The sequence below is a fragment of the Salvelinus sp. IW2-2015 genome, unplaced genomic scaffold (genome assembly GCF_002910315.2).
Source record: "Salvelinus sp. IW2-2015 unplaced genomic scaffold, ASM291031v2 Un_scaffold1233, whole genome shotgun sequence".
NCBI lineage: Eukaryota > Metazoa > Chordata > Actinopteri > Salmoniformes > Salmonidae > Salvelinus > Salvelinus sp. IW2-2015.
The window spans coordinates 215874-220570 of NW_019942788.1; the positions used below are offsets into that span (position 1 = coordinate 215874).

The 4697-nt window shown below is 43.3% G+C and overlaps 1 pseudogene; it reads left to right on the forward strand.

Moving 5' to 3' along the window:
- Positions 1–4697, forward strand: part of LOC112070137 (voltage-gated delayed rectifier potassium channel KCNH8-like) — a 193479-nt pseudogene that overhangs the window by 117610 nt on the left and 71172 nt on the right.

Genomic DNA, 4697 nt, shown 5'->3' on the forward strand with positions numbered 1-4697 from the left:
TCTGTCTGTCTGTCTGTCTGTCTGTCTGTCTCTCTATACACACATTCATCACCCCCCCAACACACCCCCTTCTCACATATAATCAGGTGTGTTGACATCCCTTCTCCCCACACTTCATTACAGCTCTCAAATCAACTGAGTGCCTCCATTGAACATTTTCCATCTACACAGTACACCGAGCACACAGCAGAACTCCAAAACCATTTCACCATGAAATATTTAAACAAGCAGCTCCCACAGGAGCCCTGTGATCAATGGATCAATATGAACACCCGGGCAGAAAGCAATACTCAATTAAGGAATCTTTTTTTCCCATTCGATTGCCGCAGGAAAACATTCTCATGAACAGAGAAGGGACAAACACATACACACACACTTCCTCCCTCTTCACAGGAAGAGACCAGACACATAAAATAGAGGTTCAAGCAAAGGGCATGTTTGTCCCTGCATGAGGCATTGTTAGTGGAATGACCAAATCTGTTCTGGCTTTTCAATGAAACTAATGAAATAACAGGACATTTTGGCATGTCTGTTTACATTGGGCCATTCCCTTATGTTTCTTTTTCTCAGCTTGTCTGGAGATTACATTTTCATCATTTAGCAGACGCTCTTACCCAGAGCGACATACATGAGTAATTAGGGTTAAGTGCCTTGCTCAAAGGCACATTGACAGATTATTCACCTAGTGGGCTCCAAGATTCAAACCAGCAACCTTTCGGTTATTGGCCCAATGCTCTAACCACTAGGCTACCTGCTGCCTCAGCTCTTGTTATGATTACTTTCTCGTTCCTGGTGCACAGTGAGGATGTCCCAATACATGTCGAACGATTCGCTGCAGCTAACAAAATGAAAAGTTGCTGGAATGAAAACGAACCTGAAACTCAAATGATCTGAGCTGATAATAGACTGTTTGAGAGCTACAGTATATCCTGTGTGTCCATTTTTCATTGTAAACCCCCTTTCTCTTCTCTTTCCCCTCCCTCCCTCCCTCCCTCCCTCCCTCCCTCCCTCCCTCCCTCCCTTCTCTTCTCTCTCCCTCTCTTCTCTCTGCCTCCATCCCTCCCCTCTCCTCCCCTCAGACAGTAACTTTGTCCTGGGTAACGCCCAGGTGCAATCCCTCTACCCTATTGTCTACTGTTCTGATGGCTTCTGTGAGCTGACCGGCTACGCCCGCGCCGAGCTGATGCAGAAGAGCTGTGCATGTCATTTCCTGTACGGGCCGGAGACCAGCGACCAGCTGATGGCGAAGATCCAGGGGGTGTTGGACGACAGGGGGGAGTTTAAGACCGAGCTGGTGTTCTACAAGAAGGGAGGTGAGAGGCTACAGAGACTCGGTGTATCCAACATATCATAGGTAGGGAATAGGGTGGCATTTCCCGTGTGGCACAGTGGTCTAAGACACTGCATCTCATTGCAAGAGGTGTCACTGCAGTACCTGGTTCGAATCCAGGCTGCAACACATCCGGCCGTGATTGGGAGTCCCACAATTGGCTCAGGTTTGGCCGGGGTAGTCCGTCATTGTAAATAAGAATTTGATCTTAACTGACTTGCCTAGTTACATAAAGGTTAAATAAAAATAAATAAAAAAGTTTGGTGAGAGTGAAGAGGTGAATTGTGTGCGTTGGGAACAGGGGCTACATAGCTGCTACTTGGATAAATAAGCTGTAGACAAAGACAAGCACAGCCAAATGGAGGACAGTCTCAACGAGACTTAAAAAATACAATATGAAAGGTTGTTTTGCTCCTTGTTTTACCCTGCATATTCATTAGCATTTTACAGCCCTCTGGGGTAGGAGAAGAGAGATGTAGTAAAGTTTAGTGAGGCCTGGGGCTGAAACCATTTAGAGATAATCAAACAGAAGTGTGTGTGTGTGTGTGTGTGTGTGTGTGTGTGTGTGTGTGTGTGTGTGTGTGTGTGTGTGTGTGTGTGTGTGTGTGTGTGTGTCCTCACGACACAACCTGAGCCTCCAGAACGATTCAAGGGTCATCCTCTGGTTCAGGTCCATATTCACACAATGTTTTGGAACACCATGTAATCCAGCCATCCAGCCACCTGAGACAGAGAGCACAGCGCTCACCGTAACAGCCGTGTAATAGGACACTGTCTGTATGAATATGAGGCTGTTTCATCCTGATTATATCCCTTTATGTACAACCACACCATGTCCACCTGTTACATGACTCTGTCAGGGTTGTTTTTGATGCTCCAGTTGAGTCACTGATAGGTGGAGTGGCAAACAAGCAGGATAAATAATGCTGCATGCACATCAGGGCCCTCATTTATAATCCAAAAGTCTGCACACGCACAAAAATATATTGAGATTTATAGACTTTGGAGCAGCAGGTAACTTTGGCGCGGCAGGTAGCCTAGTGGTTAGAGCGTTGGGCCAGTAACCGAAAGGTTGCTAGATAAAATCCCCGAGTTGACGGGGGTTTGTTCTGTTGTTCTGCCCCTGACGAAGGCAGTTAACCCACTTGGCTGTCATTGTAAATAAGAATTTGTTTCTAACTGACCTGCCTAGTAAAATAAATAAAATGCATGTTTCCCGTTATAAATCAGACCTGTTGTAAAACTGTTCACCCAAGAACAAACATTAAAACTAATTTGGAACTATTGGCATTAAGCCACGGCATGCAAAAGACTAATTGTTGTTCAATATTTCGTTTCATCAATAGATTGTTGGGTTTCTATGGCCTGCCTTGGTATAGGCTCTGAGATTCCAGTGCATTTGGAAGGTATTCAGGCCCCTTCCCTTTTTCCATGTTATTACGTTACAGCCTTATTCTAAAATTTCATCAATCTACACACAATACAATGACAAAGCGATGACAAAGTGAAAACAGACATTTGAGCAAATTTATAAAAAATGTACAACAGAAATACCTTATTTACGTAAGTATTCAGACCCTTTGCTATGAGACTAGAAATTGAGCTCAGGTGCATCCTGTTTACATTGATCAACCTTTAGATGTTTCTACAACTTGATTGGAGTCCACTTGTGGTAAATTCAAGTGATTGAGAATGATTTGTAAAGGCACACACCTGTCTATATAAGGTCCCACCGTTGACAGTGCATGTCAGAGCAAAAACCAAGCCATGAGGACGAAGGAATTGCCCGTAGAGCTCCGAGACAGGATTGTGTTGAGGCACAGATCTGGGGAAGGGTACCAATAAATTCTGCAGCATTGAAGGCCCCCAAGAATACAGTCAGAAAAAAACAAGATTCTCTGGTCTGATGAAACCAAGATTGAACTCTTTGGCCTTGAATGCCAAGCGTCACGTCTGGAGGAAACCTGGCACCATCCCTACAGTGAAGTAAGGTGGTGACAGAATCATGTTGTGGGGATATTTTTCAGCAGAAGGAACTGGGAGACTAGTCAGGATTGAGGGAAAGATGAACGGAGCAAAGTACAGAGAGATCCTTGATGAAAACCCGCTCCAGAGCACTCAGGACCTCAGGCTGTGGTGAAGGTTCACCTTCCAACAGGACAACGACCCTAAGTACTAGTGGTGTAACAGACCGTAGTTGATCCGTGATCCGTAAGGATCACCACCCACAGTTTGGCACGGATGTGAACTGCGGCTCAATTGCAAAGTTTAACCATCATAGTGTGAAATACAGTTTTACTGCCGCTGTTACTTTTTAAAGTACTAATTCCCTAAACCTCGATGCAGAGTTGCAGTGAAAGGCTGTAATCGCTGCCAAAGGTCCTTCAACAAAGTACTGAGTAAAGGGTCTGAATACTTATGTAAATGTGGTATTACATTTTTATTTTTTTACTTTCACCCCTGGTCACAGCAACCCATACAGTATGGTAAAGAAAGGGGGATTGTTAGGTTCTGAACAAACAGAGTAAAAACTCAAATGGATTACTAGGAAAAGCTCAAACAAAGTATATTCACCCTCTGGGTTAAACAGCTGCTAAGATAAAGACATGTTTACACAAGCGCATATATTTATACCCTCCTACTAGGCGGAGTCAACTCCTTGCACGTCTAGACAGCCAATACATCTCTGTTGCTAGTCAGGAACTTAATTGGTTCCTTTCACTGGTGTAGTAATGGCCCCGCCTCCTGCTAGAACCTTTGTGTGCATGTAAGTATATCCTGTTATGGCTGCAGCCCGACACCGGTACACCTATGACAACATCCAGCTCAAATGCAGGGCGCGAAATTCAAAATCTATTTTTTTTAAATATTTAACTTTCACACATTAACAAGTCCAATACAGCATTTGAAAGATAAACATCTTGTCAATCCAGCCAACATGTCCGATTTTTTAAATGTTTTACAGAGAAAACACCACATATATTTATGTTAGCTCACCACCAAATAAAAAAGAGACAGACATTTTTCACAGCACAAGTAGGATCCAAGTAGCATGCACAAGCCACCTAACTACTAGAACCAACCTAAAAACCTAGAAAAACTACCTCAGATGACAGTCCTATACATGTTACACAATAAATCTATGTTTTGTTCAAAAAAATTGCATTTTTAGCTTAATCAGTTTTCATTACTGCTACCATCATAGCTACAGTCAGAAATCGACGGGAGTAGCCAGAGAAAATACAGACACAACGTCAACTACTATTACACATCAGAAAACATTTCAGAAAAATATATGGTGGATAGCTAATGAAAGAGAAAGATCTTGTGACTACAGCAATATTTCAGATTTTGAAGTGTTTTACCG